We start from the raw sequence: 19,475 nt of genomic DNA on the forward strand, positions 1-19,475 counted from the left end.
AAGCCCACGCACCGCAACGAAGAGTAGCCCCTGCTCGCCACAACTAGAGAAAGCTCTCGTGCAGCAACGAAGACCCAGCACAGCCAAAAATAAATAAATGAATAAATTTATTTTAAAAAACAGCAGATTACACTTTCTTCTCAAGTGCACATGGAACATTCTCCAGGATAGATCACATCTTAGGGCACAAATCAAGCCTCAGTAAATTTAAGAAAACTGAAATCATATCAAGCATCGTTTCTGACCACAACATTATGAGACTAGAAATCAATTACAGGGAAAAAAACATAAAAAACACAAACACATGGAGGATAAACAATACATTACTAAATAACCAAGACATCACTGAAGAAATCAAAGAGGAAATCAAAAAATACCTAGAGACAAATTACAACAAAAACACGATGATCCAAAAACTATTCGATGCAGCAAAAGCAGTTCTAAGAGGGAAGTTTATAGCAATACAAGCCTACCTCAAGAAACAAGAAAAATCTCAAATAAACAATCTAAACTTACACCTAAAGGAACTAGAGAAAGAAGAACAAACAAAACCCAAAGTTAGCAGAAGGAAAGAAATCATAAAGATCAAAGCAGAAATAAATGAAATAGAAACAAAGAAAACAATAGCAAAGATCAATAAAATTAAAAGCTGGGTCTTTGAGAAGATAAACAAAATGGATAAACCATTAGCCAGACTCATCAAGAAAAAGAGGGAGAGGACTCAAATCAATAAAATTAGAAATGAAAAAGGAGAAGTTACAACAGACACCGCAGAAATACAAACCATCCTAAGAGACTACTACAAGCACCTCTATGCCAATAAAATGGACAATCTGGAAGAAATGGACAAATTCTTAGAGAGGTATAGCCTTCCAAGACTGAACCAGGAAGAAATAGAAAATATGAACAGGGCTTCCCTGGTGGCGCAGTGGTTAACAATCTGCCTGCCAATGCAGGGGACACAGGTTCGAGCCCTGGTCTGGGAAGATCCCACATGCCACAGAGCGGCTGGGCCCGTGAGCCACAACTACTGAGCCTGCGTGTCTGGAGCCTGTGCTCCGCAACAGGAGAGGCCGCGACAGTGAGAGGCCCGCGCACCGTGATGAAGAGTGGCCCCCACTTGCCGCAACTGGAGAAAGCCCTCGCACAGAAACGAAGACACAACACAGCCAAAAATAAATAAATAAATAAATTTATTAAAAAAAAAAAAAAAAGAAAGAAAATATGAACAGACCAATCACAAGTAATGAAATTGAAACTGTGATTTAAAATCATCCAACAAACACAAGTCCAGGACCAGATGGCTTCACAGGTGAATTGTATCAAACATTTAGAAAAGAGCTAACACCTATCCTTCTCAAACTCTTCCAAAATATATGAGAGGGAGGAACACTCCCAAACTCATTCTATGAGGCCACCATCACCCTGGTACCAAAACCAGACAAAGATACTACCAAAAAAAAAATTACAGACCAATATCACTGGTGAATATAGATGCAAAAATCCTCAACAAAATACTAGCAAACAGAATCCAACAATACATTAAAAGGATCATACACCACGATCAAGTGGGATTTATCCCAGGGATGCAAGGATTCTTCAGTATATGCAAATCAATCAATGTGATACACCATATTAACAAATTGAAGAATAAAAATCATATGATTATCTCAATAGATGCAGAAAAAGCTTTTGACAAAATTCAACACCCATTTATGATAAAAACTCTCCAGAAAGTGGGCATAGAGGGAACCTACCTCAACATAATAAAGGCCATATATGACAAAACCACAGCAAACATCATTCTCAATGGTGAAAAACTGAAAGCCTTTCCTCTAAGATCAGGAACAAGACAAGGATGTCCACTCTCGCCACTATTATTCAACATAGTTTTGAAGTCCTAGCCACGGCAATCAGAGAAGAAAAAGAAATAAAAGGAATACAATTGGAAAAGAAGAAGTAAAACTGTCACTGTTTGCAGATGACATGATACTATACATAGAGAATCCTAAAGATGCCACCAGAAAACTACTAGAGCTAATCAATGAATTTGGTAAAGTTGCAGGATACAAAATTAATGCACAGAAATTATTGCATTCCTATACACTAATGATGAAAAATCTGAAAGAGAAATTAAGAAAACACTCCCATTTACCACTGCAACAAAAAGAATAAAATACCTAGGAATAAACCTACCTAGGGAGACAAAAGACCTGTATGCAGAAAACTATAAGACACTGATGAATGAAATTAAAGATGATACAACAGATGGAGAGATATACCATGTTCTTGGATTAGAAGAATCAATATTGTGAAAATGACTCTACTACCCAAAGCAATCTACAGATTCAATGTAATCCCTATCAAATTACCAATGGCATTTTTTACAGAACTAGAACAAAAAATCTTAAAAATTTGTATGGAGACACAAAAGACCCCGACTAGCCAAAGCCGTCTTGAGGGGAAAAAAATGGAGCTGGAGGAATCAGACTCCCTGACTTCATACTATACTAGAGAGCTACAGTAATCAAGGCAGTATGGTACTGGCACAGTAACAGAAATATAGATCAATGGAACAGGATAGAAAGCCCAGAGATAAACCCACGCATATATGGTCAACTAATCTATGACAAAGGAGACAAAGATATACAATGGAGAAAAGACAGTCTCTTCAATAAGTGGTGCTGGGAAAACTGGACAGCTACATGTAAAAGAATGAAATTAGAATACTCCCTAACACCATACACAAAAATAAACTCAAAATGGATTAAAGACCTAAATGTAAGACCAGACACTATAAAACTCTTAGAGGAAACCATAGGAAGAACACTCTGACATAAATCACAGCAAGATCTTTTTGATCCACCTCCTAGAGTAATGGAAATAAAAACAAAAATAAACAAATGAGACCTAATGAAACTTAAAAGCTTTTGCAAAGCAAAGGAAACTACAAACAAGATGAAAAGACAACCCTCAGAATGGGAGAAAATATTTGCAAACGAAATCAGTGGACAAAGGATTAATCTCCAAAATATATAAACAGCTCATGCAGCTCAATACTAAAAAAGCAAACAACCTAATCAAAAAATGGGCAGAAGACCTAAATAGACATTTCTCCAAAGAAGACATACAGATGGCCAAGAAGCACATGAAAAGCTGCTCAACATCACTAATTATTAGAGAAATGAAAATCAAAACTACAATGAGGTATCACCTCACACCAGTTAGAATGGGCATCATCAGAAAATCTACAAACAACAAATGCTGGAGAGGGTGTGGAAAAAAGGGAACCCTCCTGCACTGCTGGTGGGAATGTAAATTGATACAGCCACTATGGAGAACAGTATGGAGGTTCCTTAAAAAACTAAAAATAAAATTACCATATGACCCAACAATCCCACTACTGGGCATATACCCAGAGAAAACCATAATTCAAAAAGACACATGCAGGGGCTTCCCTGGTGGCACAGTGGTTGAGAGTCTGCCTGCTAATGCAGGGGACACGGGTTCGAGCCCTGGTCTGGGAGGATCCCACATGCCGCGGAGCAACTGGGCCCGTGAGCCACAACTACTGAGCCTGCGCGTCTGGAGCCTGTGCTCCGCAACAAGAGAGGCCGCGATAGTGAGAGGCCCGCACACCACAATGAAGAGTGGCCCCCGCTTGCCACAACTAGAGAAAGCCCTCGCACAGAAACGAAGACCCAACACAGCCAAAAATAAAAAATATAAAAATAAATAAACAAACAAATAAGTAAAAAGACACATGCATCCCAATGTTCATTGCAGCACTATTTACAATAGCCAGGTCATGGAAGCAACCTAAATACCCACCGACAGACAAATGGATTAAGAAGATGTGGTACACATATACAATGGAATATTACTCATGTTAATGCATATGTGTGGAACCTAGAAAAATGGTACAGATGAACTGGTTTGCAGGGCAGAAATAGAGACATAGATGTAGAGAAATAGAGACACAGATGTAGAGAACAAACATATGGACACCAAGGGGGGAAACTCGCGTGGGGGGTGGTGGTGGTGGGATGAATTGGGAGATTGGGATTGACATATATACATTAATATACATTAATATGTATAAAATGGATAACCAATAAGAACCTGCTGTATAAAAAAATAAATAAAATTCAAAAATTCAAAAAAAAAAATGCTTTCAGTCACAACAGCCAGCAATCGGACCCCATAAACATACCCCTTCCCCTTTCTGTGTAGATATGACATGTGACATGGGCTAAACATCAGACACTACCCAAAGGCTCCAATTTCTAGACCAGGAACACCTGGGCTCAGCTGTGAGCAAGGCCAAGGAGCCACCAGAGAAGCTAATGTAAAGAATAAATTCAATTCCTGCCTCTTTGGAGAAGTCCAAGTAAAAATATCCCTCCTACCTCCACCCATATTCCATTTCTTTCCGAATCTCTTAACATCATTAGGCTTTGAGGCAGACAGTATAGAATAACTTCAGAAAGGGACAAACAACTTCTGCTCTGAATTATTAAGAACATCAATAAGCAAAAAATAAACATCATTCTTACTAATCCTCATGCTTACAAACATCTAATGGCCAAGGAGTTTACTGGACCTGCTACACCCATTTGTTTATACCCTCTACATATCATGCTCAGTGATTAGAAACAGCTCTGCTGGTTGGAAAATGGAACAAATAAAGACAAATCCACAGCTGTGACCCTCCTAAAAGCCAGCTAGCTCCAATCTTTCCATGACAGCCATTAGCTAGAGCCAGCCATCCCATAAGAGGCCCAAACAGGAGACGGTAACAAAGGCACTATCCCTAAGGCATCTCCAACATGTAAGAGGTCACTCAGTGACCTCTTCAACAGCAGGAACTCTCTTTTCATAACATTTTTCATTGGGCTTGGCACCTAGCAGGGCCTTGAGAAAATAAGTTGAATGGTTGATTATCCTGCTGATGATCGCACTCTTGAGGAGTGGGGATGGGCAGCAGAGTCAACAAAAATAGCTTTAGAATCAGAACTGGATTTAAAGACTGACTACACCAAACTTTTTGACCTTGACCAAATCACTTAACCTCACTAAGCTTCAGTTACTTCATCTGTAAAATGGGGATGATACCAACTATCTTACAAGGTTGATGTGAGGACTGAATAAGATAATATTCTCCTGCTTTCACTAGTTTGGTGTTTGAGGTGTTGAAAAAGCTCATGGTAACAGCTGCAATTTCTAGATAGAAAACAAGCCTTGATGACTGTATTAGTGAGACAATATAGGATAAGACCATGCATTCTCAATAAGGGCAAAATCACCCCCAAAGGGGTGAAAATTGATTCTTGGGGAAGAAAAAATCTTAGATATTACAACAGTTTGTGGCCCTCCAAAGAGCCACAGTACATAAACAGATACACAGTACATCTATGGTATTAAAATTCCACTGACTGGAGGCAGGGGGGCAATTAGGGAAAAAAATGTCTCAAAAGGTGCTAATGAAAAAAGGTTGAGAAACACTTGATTAGATGTCCAAAGGGACAACCCAGTTTCCTCAAGAACCTGGTCATACTGGCACCCTAATCTTGCACTTCCGGCCTCCAGAACTGTGGGAAATAAGTGTTTGTTACTTAAACCACCCAATCTATGGTATTCTGTTATAGCAGCCCATAACTGACTAAGTCACTTCTCAATGCCTCAAATAGTGCCTAGGACACTATTAGAAGAATGAGGGCAGACATGGCCAGCCAACATAACCACACCCTTGTCTATCAGTCTGGGCTAAACATAGTTCAGTTGCTCCTGGACTCTATCTCCAAAGCAGAAAATTGCACAAGTGAGGATGTTTACAGGTTTACACAACTTTACAGGTGTAAACTCTTCACAAATCAGGAAAATTCTGACAGGTTCTTCACATGTGTCCTGAGCAGCTTTTATGAGGTTTTTATCCCAAAGACAAACTCAATTACTGTTGAAGCTAGTAATCAGGGGTTACCGACAGCCCCACCTGAATGACAACAGGCTATCCTCCTCCCCTACTCAGCAGTAAAACCCTTGGTGAAAGTAAAGAAAGAAAAGAAAAGGGCAGGATATTCCTTCCTTATAATTAAAATGAGAAGCTCTATGTTATGGAAGACTAAGGCTTGCAGCTTAAAGCCGACTCAGAGAAGGATAAAGCATTCATCCTTGCTCAGAAAGAGAAAAGATTAGCTCCACAAGGACAGGTCTCCAAATTGACACCAAATCCAGGCATTAGAGATTCCTGTGCTACAGAGCGTGATCTAAGCACCAGCTGAGGCCCCAGAGAAAAATCCCCAGGAATCCACAACCAAGGGGCTGGCCCTGTAAGAATGTTCAGATTAGCTCTCCTGAAAAGAGGCTTACTCCAAGAAACTGGCAGATGGCCTCCGCAGCACAGCTTCACTCAGGAAAGGATAGAAAATGAATGAAAAATAGAACTACCATACGACCCAGCAATCCCACTACTGGGCATACACCCTGAGAAAACCATAATTCAAAAAGAGTCATGTACCACAATGTTCATTGCAGCTCTATTTACAATAGCCAGGACATGGAAGCAACCTAAGTGTCCATCAACAGATGAATGGATAAAGAAGATGTGGCACATATATACAATGGAATGTTACTCAGCCATAAAAAGAAACGAAATTGAGTTATTTGTAGTGAGGTGGATGGACCTAGAGTCTGTCATACAGATTGAAGTAAGTCAGAAAGAGAAAAACAAATACCAAATTGGGAGATTGGGATCGACATGTATACACTGATGTGTATAAAATGGATGACTAATAAGAAGCTGCTGTATAAAAAAATAAATTAAATAAAATTCAAAAAAAAAAAAACCCTATCATGAGTACCATTAACTGAGACCACTCCCTGGCTCTACATTTCCTAAACTATAAAATGGGTGTAAGAATATCTACACCCCATAAAAAAAAGAAAAAAAGAAAAAAAAATACCGTATGCTAACAAATATATAGGAATCCAAAAAAAAAAAAATGGTTCTGAAGAACCTAGGGGCAGGACAAGAAGAAAGATGGAGACATACAGAATGGACTTGAGGACATGGGGAGGGGGAAGGGTAAGCTGGGACGAAGTGAGAGAGTGGCATGGACATATATACACTACCAAATGTAAAACAGCTAGTGGGAAGCAGCTGCATAGCACAGGGAGATCAACTCTATGCTTTGTAACCACCTAGAGGGGTGGGATGGGGGGGTGGGATAGGGAGGGTGGGAGGGAGTGGATATGGGGATATACGTATACGTATAACTGATTCACTTTGTTATACAGCAGAAACTAACACACCATTGTAAAGCAATCATACTCCAATAAAGATGTTAAACAAAAAAAAAAAGAAAATGAATCAAGAAAAAGACAGGAGGCAGGATGAGAAGGTCAGAGCATGAATCCACAAACATAAATGAAATGACAATTAGAAGGCATCCACCTATTTGGAAAAAGGCACAACTTGCCTTTACAAACGCCCCTGTCTTTTAGAATATTCTCATTTACAGCAAATCTTCATTCTTTGAGGGTGAAAACAGTTACTGCATTCCTATGTCCCAAGAGCTTTCATATGTACTACCTCATTTAACCACTCTTTAAAATATTATTCCCATTTTTATCCCATTTTTGTCCAAGGTCATATGGCTAATAAGAAATAGATTCAGAATCAAAACTCATGTTCAGGGAATTCCCTGGCAGTCCAGTGGTTAGGACTCTGCCCTTTCACTGCCGAGGGCCTGGGTGCAATCCCTGGTAGGGGAACTAAGACCCCACAAGCCTCGTCGCGTGGCCAAAAAAAAAAAAAAAAAAACTTATGTTCACCACTAGGTCCACTTCAAATGAACTGTTAATTCACCTGAAGTCAAGGGACAAGATTGCTTACCCATGCCATTTGGGGTTTAAAAAAAAAAAAAAAAAGTATGGTATCATGTACTAATGAAACTGATCTCTCATATGGTTCAAAAATGTCTCTGTCAGAGTTGGATTTTCAAAACTACTTTGTAAAAAGGCCATATCAAAAAAAAATTTTTTTTTTATATGGGAATTCCCTGGCAGTCCAGTGTTTAAGACTCCACGCTTCCAATGCAGGGGACACAGGTTTGATCCCTGGTCGGGAAACTAAAATCCCATATGCCGTGTGGTGCGGCCAAAAAAAACAAAAACAAAAAACAAAGGCCTTATCACTTAAGTGATGCCACCCTCAACCCCCTCCACTTGCACCTACACATACCATTCTAAAGGAGAACAAAACTCAGTGAGAATTAAGTTCTGGCATGTTTATTTCAAACCCTTTTTTTTAACTTTCAGTTTCACTTCATTATCCTTTTCTCCTGTCAATGAAACACACCAGGGCTCAAAATTGGTCTCTGCAGAGAAGTAACAGCTGGTATTCAAAGACAGCAGGAAAGGTGAAGAAAGCAGGAATCAGAGGACAAGGCAATTTCTCATTCCTGAGCTACCACATCCCTACTAACATACTCCCCATTCCCATCGTCTGTAAAATGGGGGCAGTAAGTCTTTTCTGTTGCCAATTTCATCAGAACAGCACATGTATTAATTAGCTGGTAAAATTCACCAAACACCCAAAAGAAAGGTAAAAATAAATCTGGTGTGGCAACACCTTTAAAACCCAAGGGCCACGTTCTCAACTGAAGCCACAGACCAAGTCCTGATCCATTTTAAACAAACATCAATCCTAATATCCTCACGTCCTGACTCCCATCAAAATCCTATCCAATCTCCAAATCTGGCTATAGTTTTATCATAAAAGAAAAGAGCTTGGATGGGTTGGGAGCTAAAAAGACACATAGATACAAAACACATCTTTCACACTGTCAAACACTGTGTTTATAAAAATCAATTTCTTCTCTTAGCAAACATGGAGGATTCATTCTTTGCCTACCTACCTAGTCTGGGTTTAATCTAACCCCCTCAATCCCCCAAAGCAGTTTGCCTTTTTGTTTTGTTTTATTTAGGCCGGAAAGCCAGCTGGACTTGAATCGAGGCCAAGCATTTAAAAATATTAGAAAATTGATCGTACATATGAATCATATTTTTTAAATTATTATTATTTTTTAAGGCATCAAACAGCCCTCTAGCTCCTCTAGTGCAAAGGAAGCCTCCACTGGCCTCTTAGGTGTTGGGCATTTCCTGACTCCTTGTTTTTCCCACATGGGGCTCATATTTCAAATGATTTTCTCCTGCCTCCTGTAGCAGAGAATTTCAAAGCGAGGATTTCCAGACCACCTAAATCAGAACCACCTGGGAAGGATTGCAGGTGCCCATGCCCCACTTTACCCAAAATTCCTGTAAGTAAAACCCAGGGATATGCACAACCTTCTGGGTGATTTGAAACACACCAAAGTCTCTAACCCCTACTTTAAAGGCAAGTATTTCATCTACCAGGGCAAAGGATAACACAAGACAGGAGTGGAAATACGACGCGGGTAAGGCTCAATTCCACATGGTGAAGAGACACCAGAATGTCAACACTGGAGCAGCTGGACAAATGCAGAAATTGAGGCCGGGAAAAGGGAACAGGGAAGGGAACTAAAACAGATGCGAAGCCAAAAGCCCGTCTCGGACCCCCATTGCCTCATCTCCTGGACTTTAAGCAGGGTTACGGGAGACGTTTTGAGTGGGAAAAGTAGAGAAGGCAGCCTTGGGCTGAGAAGCCAGGTCTGCGGAAACTAGTGAGGAGCCCAGAGCCCCCTTGTACGTCCCGCTTCGCAGACACCAGGGGGGCGATATGTAGGGGCCCCACAACACTGCTGGGAAGGCGCCGGGGCCTCTGGCGGGAGGAGACCCGGGCAGCGCCCTGAGCCCCCAGCCCAGGCCCAGGGCCGGGCGGCCCTCACCGCCCCTACCTTCGGCTTCCCGCCCGGCAGCCGAGGGGCAGACACAACCCCCACAATTCCAGGCGGCCGCAGCGGCAACCAGCTCCCCGTACGCAGACGCAGCGGCCACCGTCAGAAGCCGTGAGCGCGCGGCTATTATGTCACTCGCCTCCTCGCCCAACTGTCGTCTTCCAGACAGCGTACAGCCGCCTCACTCCCTTTTCCGCACTCGGAGTTGTCAGCCCCACCCATCCCGGCTTCTGTTAAGCCCCGCCCCCTAGCGTCTATCTCAGCAAACCTCCTGGAACTTATTTACCCCAGTATCCCTCCGCCAGCGTGAGGTACTCGCGGGCCTGGTTTTGCTCCTAAACCAGAGCTTAACTTCTTTCTAGCGGAAGGATTATCAGAAAGAAGTCAGAGGAGGACTTCCCTGGTGGTCCAAGGGTTAAGACTCCGGGCTTCCACTGCAGGGTTCAAGGGTGCGATTCCTGGTTGGGGAACTAAGATTCCCACAAGACGCATAGCGCGGCCAAAAAGAAACCAGAGGTGGTGGGGAGTAAAAAATCAAACTCGTGTGACTCAGCTGGGATAAAGCAGTAAGGAGTCTGAAGCAATAAACAGTCCTACTTTATATACTTATGTAATGTGTGAATTGACAACGACCAATTATTTTAAAAATAAAAGCCACCAGCAGCTCTAATTCCGTTTTACCACTGAATATCTTATTTATATACGCCAGGTGTTGTGTATACATTATATTTACTTCTTATAACTTTTTTTTTTTTTTTTGCGTTGTATCTGTGGCTGAACGCGAGCTTTCTCTAGTTGCGGCGAGCGGGGGCTACTCTTCGTTGCAGTGCACGGGCTTTTCGTTGCGGTGGCTTCTCTCGTTGTGGAGCATGGGCTCTAGGCGTGCGGGCTTCAGTAGTTGTGGCTCGCAGGCTCTAGGGCGCAGGCTCAGTTGTTGTGGCGCACGGGCTTAGTTGCTCCGCGGCATGTGGGATCTTCCCGGACCAGGGCTCGAACCCGTGTCCCCTGCCTTGGCAGGCGGATTCTTAACCACTGCGCCACCAGGGAAGCCCCTCATAACTTCTTAAGATCCGAACTGTCACCCCCTTTTTATAGATGGGGAAGCTGTGGCTCAAAGAGGTTGAAAGACTTACACAAGTTCATACAGTCCGAAAGTGCTATAACTGGGAATTTAAGTCAGAGAAAGGATAATCTAAACAATAATAGCAAACAATCAACCTATCTGTGGAGTTCCTTTCCCTTTTCCATGTATTATGTGAGCTTCTAGCAGTTAATCTACTTTCTTGATTATGTTTACTTCAAGCAGATGGAAGATTGACTTCACAACCATGAACAAACTTTGGTTAGTAGCCTGGGAAGAGAGAACAAGCCCCTAGGCTTCAGTGAGTAGTGCCACTTTATTAGAAAAACCTACATAAGATAACTTCCCGGGGACTGGGTGGGAAAGGACAGGGAACAGCTCACTTTTCCCATGGAACACCCAGGAGGCTGGTGAGAATAGCTGGGCCCAGGAATAATTCTAGTTTGTGTCACTGCCTAGTACCATGAGGACAGATAATAAATGTTCAACAAGTATTTACTGCATCAGTGATAACATTGCAGAGTGAACATATAAATTACAATTGAGCCTGACACAAGTTATAAAAAAGATATTAGTAAAGTACTACAAGAGTAAGATGCTTAAAAATAGAATAACTCAAATCTCAGAATTCATACATAAATGCATGAGCCAAGAGAAGAGTCCAGCTGGACACAGAGCTGCCAACACTCACAGGAGCCTGCCTTCCTTCTTGGGACAGATCTAACCAGCTCAAATATGTGCAGAAGGAAAATTCTGTGTCCCCCCAATCCCCAAACCTCTAAAAGCCCTGATTGAGAACCCCTTCCCAGGGGTTCTCAACTAGCTCCAAGCTCAAGCCTACTGAGCTGCTAAAATCAGAGTGCAGGGCTGGGCCTAAGCAGATTGCCTCTACTCTCGTGGCCCCCAAACAAGGAGGACCACTGTAAAGGTGGAAAGTTTGAAATCCAGGGATCAGATTGGGTGGTGGGATCACGTTGATCTCTTCTCTGTTTCCCTATATTACTCTTGGAATTGAGCGGAAATAAGTTTTAAATTTTCTTTTCAATAAGTAAACAACAACTAAAAAGCCTTCTGTCCCTTACAGCTCTGTTGGAGAGCTTCCAAGTTCCCTCTTCCACTCCCCAGAAGAGCAAAACCTTGGAAAGGTAAAGAGCCAGGGGAACCACCTTCAACCTTGCCACCATCAATTAAAGGAAACCACAGCACCCACCCCCAGAGCCCTGGCTAAGCAGAGATTTATATGATCAATCTGGCCTACCTCAACAAGCAAAATGTGTGAATAGATCATTTCTCCTCTGATCAAACTTTCTCAATTAATCTCCGACAAGCCTGATACCCAGTTGTGTGAAAGCATTCCTGGCATCAGGAATTGGCTCCCTGCTCTCTCTGGATGGCCCTAAAATGTTGAATGTGGGGAGCCGGAGCCCTAGCTCTCTGTCTCACCACCCTATTGTCCTGCCCCCTCCTCTCTGTGTACCCCCCAATCCCAGCTCTCACCATACACTTTATTTTTTTTTTATTTATTTAATTTATTTATTTATTTGGTTGCACCAGGTCTTAGTTGTAGCAGGTGGGCTCCTTTAGTTGTGGCTTGAGGGCTCCTTAGTTGCAGCTCACTAGCTCCTTAGTTGCAGCACCTGGGCTCCTTAGTTGCAGCAGTGGGCTCCTTAGCTGTGGCATACAAACTCTTAGTTGCGACATGCATGTGGGATCTAGTTCCCTGGCCAGGGATCGAACCCCGGCCCCCTGCATTGGGAGCACAGAGTCTTAACCACTGCGCCACCAGGGAAGTCCCTCACCATACACTTTAAATCCTGCTGCCAGGAATCACTTCTGAACTCCAGACATTTTATTTACTTGAACATGAGTACCAAGCTACATGCAGTAAGGATACATCTCTGATACTATCCCACCTGTTCTTACCCTCAAAGAGCTCAGAGTCAGATGAGAGACACAGAAATGTAAACAGATCAAATCAACACAGTCCAGCAAGGGCCATAAAACAGAAATATTAACAAAGAGCTATAAGTTCACACTGCTGTCTATCTTTCCAGATCCCTTACGTGAATAAAACTTTTTCACATTCATCATCTTGTTTGCTTCAGACAGCCCTATGAGGCAGATGGGGCCAATTTTTATCCCCATTTTACAAATAAAAGAAAAACTCTTCTCTCTGAACTCTTCAGAGCTGTGCTGTCCAACACAGTAGCCAATAGCCACATGCAGTATTTAGATTTAAATCACTTAAAGTTAAATAAAATTTTAAGTTCAGTTCCTTAGTCACACCAGTCACATTTCAAGTGCTCAAGAGCCACATGTGGCTAATGTCTACCATATTGGACAGTGCAGATTATGAAACATTTCCATCATCGCTAAAAGCTCTGTTGGAAAACAGTGCTTTAGAGGTCCTGAGAGGCTGAGAGTCAGTGCAAGGGCAGGAGTGTGAAGCTAGAGAGAGCTCTCTGCATTCCCAGAAAAGCTAAATCGAGCTGCCAACATGGAAGAAGCAAGAAGCTGAGAGTGAGAAGCTGAGGGGCACTGCCGAGGAGACCAAGAGGAACTGGCCATCTAAACCAGGGTCCTCTACTACCTGTGCTGCACTCAGATGCAGTAGGTGGCAGCAGCTAAGGCAGGGCAAAGACGAGATGACCTCTGCCCTGGGACCAGGCACACTTGAGCCCATCAGCAGCTTCCTTGGTGCCAGTCAGGAATTCTAGGTCGCTCTATCCCAGGAGACATCAACGACCCCAGTGTCTGTGCTTTGCTCAGGTGCATTTCTGAAGGCCTCAGTAGCAGAAAAGGAAAATTTAAAAAACAGTGTTTTCAGCCCCTGTGAAAGGGATGCGAGGCCTCTGGATGGCAGCCTCCCACCTGCTAGAAGGCTTTGGCATCTCCAGGGGGTTTTGGCCAGAAAAAGGTAAGTAAATTTAAGCTGCACTTGCTTTCAGCTAAACAGGCCTCTCTGGTTCAAAGGGAAAGCACGCAAAAGAAGAGACTCAGAAGACAGACAAGATTCAAAGGGTTCTCACCAAACAGCTCCCACTGAGGCCAAAGCTAAACCCCAAGAACCATGATTCTGTCTCCAGAAACACCTTCAACCACACACCTACTCATGTACACAGCCATTTGACACAAATGTACTGCCTATGGGCACCCACAAAGGCACTGAATCACAGGAACACACACACAGAGCAGACACAGCTACAGCCGCGTAACAAAGCATCCACAGTCATTTATTTAGCAATTTGGGCAGGGCTTGGCAGGGAAGAATAGACTCTGCTCTGTGCACTGTCCACTGGCGTGGCTCAACTAAGGCGTGGTTCTCACTCACATGGCTGGCAGTTGACGCTGGCTGTCAGGTGGGACCTCAGCTGGGGCTGTCAGCCAAGACACTGACAAGTGGCCTCTCCCAGTATCTGCTTGGCATCCTCACAACTTAGTGGCTGGTTTCCAAGAATGAGCATCCCAAGAGAACCAAGCATTAAGGTGCATGGTATTTTCATGATCTAGCCTCAGAAGTCACGTAGCATTATTTCTGCCATACTCTATTGGTTGAACCCTTCTCTCCTCTGACATTGTCCCTAATAAAGGTCCCCAAGCACCAAAGCTTTGGGAGATCACATGTGGAGAATAAGGCTTGCCACGTGGCATGTCACAGGACGTTGGGTCATCAAATCCAATATCGTTGTCAGCAGAGAGCCTAGAATTGGGGTTGTAGAGCAGTGTAAGAACAGGCTTTGAAATTGGACAGACGTTTTAAGTCCTGACTGCCCCTCACTAGCTAAGCAAGTTGCTTTAACCTTAACCAACGTTAGAGGTGTGTTTCCTTATTTGTAAAACGGAGATAACATTAGTACTCACCTCAGTAATTGTTATGGAGATTAAATGGGATAATATATATAAGGCATTCAGCCCGGTGCCTGGCACAGTAAGTGCTGAATAGTTCTTAGCTATTACTATTCTTTTCCATGCCTGTTGGCTACACAGATGTTGTGCTAGAAGCTGAGCAAAGTTAAATCACACACATATACACGTGTGGGTACTTATAGACTCACACAGGGGATCTGGCTTTATATCCCTACTTATATTCTAAGTAATTATCCCACTCTCAGACGTACACATATTACACACATATTATACATCATGCCCAGACTCTATAGGAGCTTTTGCGGAAAGGTTGGAAGAAGAGGTATTACTAAGGCAGACAAATCCTCCTTCCAGTCAAAAATGAGACACAAAAAAATGAAAGGTATGGCAGTGTCTCTGGGACAGAGGATTTCAAGGAGGTTCTTCTGGGGAAAAGAATACTGCATTTTCTGAGCTGGGTTAGAGTGACAAGTTGAATGTGGTTTTTCTCAGCAGTGTCTTTATTAGTCCATATGTTGGAGCACACAACAGGCCAGCTCAGGTGTCAAGGGGCTGGTCACATGCAACTAATCATTCTTATTTGTTTACCTAGTGTGGCTTCCCATTTCCCCATAGCCTCTGCAGAGATACCCAGGGTGGGAGGCATTGGCACCAAGATCATTATGGAATTATGAGACCCATCGAACCATCATTAGAGCCACTGTGGGGAAATAAATCCTCCCTGGCTAGAACTGGACTGCACAGCCATGGGAACCCTCCTAATGTGTGTTCCTCAGGAACTGGCAGGGGTAAGAGCTGAAGAGTGGGGTAAGGTCAAGGGGTCCTTCTCCAGGGCTGGGGATCTAGGGGCTCTGGCCTTGTCCACTCCTCATCCTGGGGAACAATGATAATAATGACAACCTAATGTTAAACAGAACTTTACAGTTTATATCACTTTCTTGCATTCATTATACCATTTAATTCTCATAGGAATCCTGTGAGATGCAGGATACATTGTCCCTCATTAACCAAAAAGGAAACTGAAGTTCAAATACTCTGAGAGATGCGGCATGGTAGAGATGACCCATGGTAGCCCCAAAATGGAACATTTGGAATGGAGTGCTTCTAAGAGTCCAGTTAGACCTCAGCTTTGATCTATCTGCAAATCTAATATTTTCATATTACAAATAGGTCAGATTTTATCTACCAGAGTATATCCATGAGTTAACAAATTTATTGAGTTCATAAGCCAGGTGGTATGCTAAGAGCTGGCAATATATGGTGAGTGAGCTGACTTAGTCCTCAAGTAAATTAAAGAAAGCCTCAACTTTTCTGCACTCCTGTCATTGAGAGGTGGGTTATATTTTCCCTCCCTTTGAATCTGGGTTGGCCTGTGACTGCTTTGACCAATGGAGTACAGAAGAAGTGACACTCTTCAATTATAAACCCCATCTTTCAGAGTTTCCATTTTGGTTTTTTGGATACCTGAGCCACTCACTTATTAATAAGTCCAATCACTCTGAGGGAGGGACAGTATGGCAAGGGGCCCAGCTGAGCCCAGGCTTCCAGCTGACTTGCCAAGGTACCAGACATGTGAGTGAAGCCTTCTTGGACCCTCTAGACCAGACCAATTTCTAGCTGAGTGCCAATGAGCGGTGCCAGTCAATATCACATAGAGCAGAAGAATCATCCAACTAAACCCTTCCTGAAGTCCTGTTGCACAAAATCATGAGATGTAACAAAATGGTTGTTTTGGCAAACCTCTTCTATAAAGGGCCAGATAGTAAATACTTTAGGCTTTGCGGGCCATGTACCATCTCTGTCACATATTGTTCTTGTTTAGGGGGTTTCTTTTACAACCCCTTAAAAATGTGAAAAAAAAATTCTTAGTTTTTCAGTTATATAAAAACAGGTGAGGGACTTCCCTGGTGGTGCAGTGGTTAAGAATCCACCTGCCAATGCAGAGGACACGGGTTCGAGCCCTGGTCCTGGAAGATCCCACATGCCGTGGAGCAACTAAGCCCACAACTCAGTAGTTGTGCACCGCAACTACTGAGCCTGCACTCTAGAGCCTGTGAGCCGCAACTACTGAAGTCCGTGTGCCACAACTACTGAAGCCCATGTGCCTAGAACCCGTGCTCCGCAACAAGAGAAGCCACCTCAATGAGAAGCCTGTGCACTGCAACAAAGAGTAGCCCCCACTCGCCACAACTAGAGAAAGCCCATGCAGCAACGAAGACCCAATGCAGCCAAAAATTAATTAATTAATTAATTAATTAATTTAAAAACAACAGCAACAACCAAAAAAACAGGTGGTAGGCTGGATCTGGCACATGGGTCCTACTATGCCAACCTCTGCTTTAGGCCACTAAGGTTTGGGGTAGTTTGTTACCTAGAAATAGCTAACCAGAACAGTCCCTTCCTTCATGAAGCTAGAAGACTGAGGAAGACAACATAAAACAAAAAAACAATTACTAGTTAATCAAATTGCTACATATGCTCCAAATGCCATGGGACTTTAACAGCACTGATGGCTCCAGGAAAGAACTCCCCCAAAAGGTAACATTTAGACTGAGACTTGAAGGATGACTATAAGTTTGCAGGTGAAAAGAAACAAAGAAGAGTATAGTGGGCCCACCATTTTGGTTCAGTGTGGGACTCTCTGAAGGGCAATACTAGTTCCAGAGCTCTCTCTTGGATTGGTGAAGGACTTCTTCCTCCACCCAATCTTCTTCTGCCTCCTTCCTTTAATAGGTATTGTTCCCTATGAACATCTGGAACCCTGAACTCAGTCTCAGTTCCTGCCTCTGGAAAACCCAACCCATGACACTTGCTAAAACAAAAAGGGAATTTATTGACTCACGTACGTGGAGAGTCTACAGGCAGAGTCCTGAGTGTCAAGCAGAGGTAGATTTAGAGCTCCAACGAGGGTGACCAACATGGGACACAGGACTTTCAGTTCTAAAACCAGGAAGGTCACAGACAAACTCCAATGTATAACCAGGTCTTGATATCTCTCCATGGCTTGGCTCTACTATCACCTGGGTGGGATAATTCAGTCTCAGGCTCTACACAAAGCAAGACAGGTCAGCAGGTTCAGACCCTGTATTCTCTCAAGTTGGAGACCTGCAAGAAGGAAACTAATTTGCTACCCTTATAGCTCTAAATAATTGGATTGAGTCATAATGGCTCTCATTGGCCTGCTTGAGTCATGTACCCTTATTTTATTTTTTTTTTAATAAGGTTTATTTATTTATTTATTTATTTATTTTTGGCTGTGTTGGGTCTTCGTTTCTGTGCGAGGGCTTTCTCTAGTTGTGGCAAGCGGGGGCCACTCTTCATCGCGGTGCGCAGGCCTCTCACTATCGCGGCCTCTCTTGTTGCGGAGCACAGGCTCCAGACGCGCAGGCTCAGTAGTTGTGGCTCACGGGCCTAGTTGCTCTGTGGCATGTGGGATCTTCCCAGACCAGGGCTCGAACCCGTGTCCCCTGCATTGGCAGGCAGATTCTCAACCACTGCGCCACCAGGGAAGCCCCCCTTATTTTTTAAGTTTAGTGTTTTTTGTTTTTGGGGGGTTTTTTTTGGCTGCACCACGTGGCATGAGGAACTTCCCCAACCAGGGATGGAACCTGCACCCCCAGCAGTGGAAGGGCGTAGTCTTAACCACTGGACCACCAGGGAAGTCCCAAGTTTAGTTTTTTTTAATTGACATAATTCACTTACTAAAAATTCATCCTTTTAAAGTATGAAATTCAGTAGTTTTTAGCGTACTCACAATGTTGTACAATTATCACCACTATCTAATTCCAAAACATTTTCAGCACCTCAAAGAGAAACCCCAAACCCATTAGCAATCATCCCCATTCTCCCTTCCTCCAATCCCTGGCAGTCACTAGTGTACTTTCCATCCCTGTAGATTTGCCTATTCTGCATATTTCATATAAATGGAATCATATAACATATGGCCTATCTTCTTTCACTTAGCACAATGTTTTCAAGTTTCATCCATGTTGTAGCATGAATTAGTACTTCATTCCTTTTTATGGCTGAATAATATTACCCTTGTATGAATATACCAACATTTTGTTTATCCACTCATCACATTATGGACATTTGGGTTGTTTCCATTTTTCATTGTTATGAATAATGCTGCTATGAACATTCCTATACAAGTTTTTATTTGAAGACCTGTTTTAAATTCCCTTGGGTATACACCTAGGAGTAGAATTGCTGGGTCATATGGTAACTCCATGTATGGCCCCATTTTTTAATCAATCACTGTGGCCTGGAGGATGGAATCGTCTGATTGGTTTAAACCTAAGTCACGGGCTCTACTCCTGGTGCTGAGGGTGGAGTCAGTTTCACTAGAACAACACGGACTGAGGAGAGAATGATGTTTCACCAGAAGGAAATGTGGAACAGCTAGCAGATGCAGGGTGAATGGACTCTAGGCAGCAAATCCACAGATGACCACTGCAAATAACTACTTTTACTGAATGCTTACTATGACCCAGGCACTATGCTAAGTACATGCATTATCTCATTTAACCCTGCTAGCAACTTAATGAGGTTTCTACTCTTATTCCTATTTTACAGATGAGGAAACTGAGCCTCAGAAAAGTTGAGTAAGTTGCCCAAGTTTGTGTATCCGGGAGGTGGGAATTTGAACC

At 42.9% G+C, this 19,475-nt stretch overlaps 1 protein-coding gene across 4 annotated transcripts in view; it reads right to left on the bottom strand.

Annotated features, from left to right (window-relative positions):
- SIL1 (SIL1 nucleotide exchange factor) overlaps positions 1–19,475 on the bottom strand; it is a 307,634-nt gene that overhangs the window by 246,223 nt on the left and 41,936 nt on the right. Inside the window, exon 1 of one of the 4 annotated variants that reach the window (XM_068535963.1) lies at positions 9,879–10,088. The exons of 2 other annotated variants lie outside the window; for them this stretch is intronic. The gene's annotated coding sequence lies outside the window, so the exon portion shown is untranslated. Of the gene's footprint in view, positions 1–9,878; positions 10,089–19,475 lie in introns of those variants that run through there. One more of the 4 variants, XM_068535965.1, reaches the window with a different exon arrangement.

The sequence above is a fragment of the Eschrichtius robustus genome, chromosome 2, assembly GCF_028021215.1.
Source record: "Eschrichtius robustus isolate mEscRob2 chromosome 2, mEscRob2.pri, whole genome shotgun sequence".
Lineage (NCBI taxonomy): Eukaryota > Metazoa > Chordata > Mammalia > Artiodactyla > Eschrichtiidae > Eschrichtius > Eschrichtius robustus.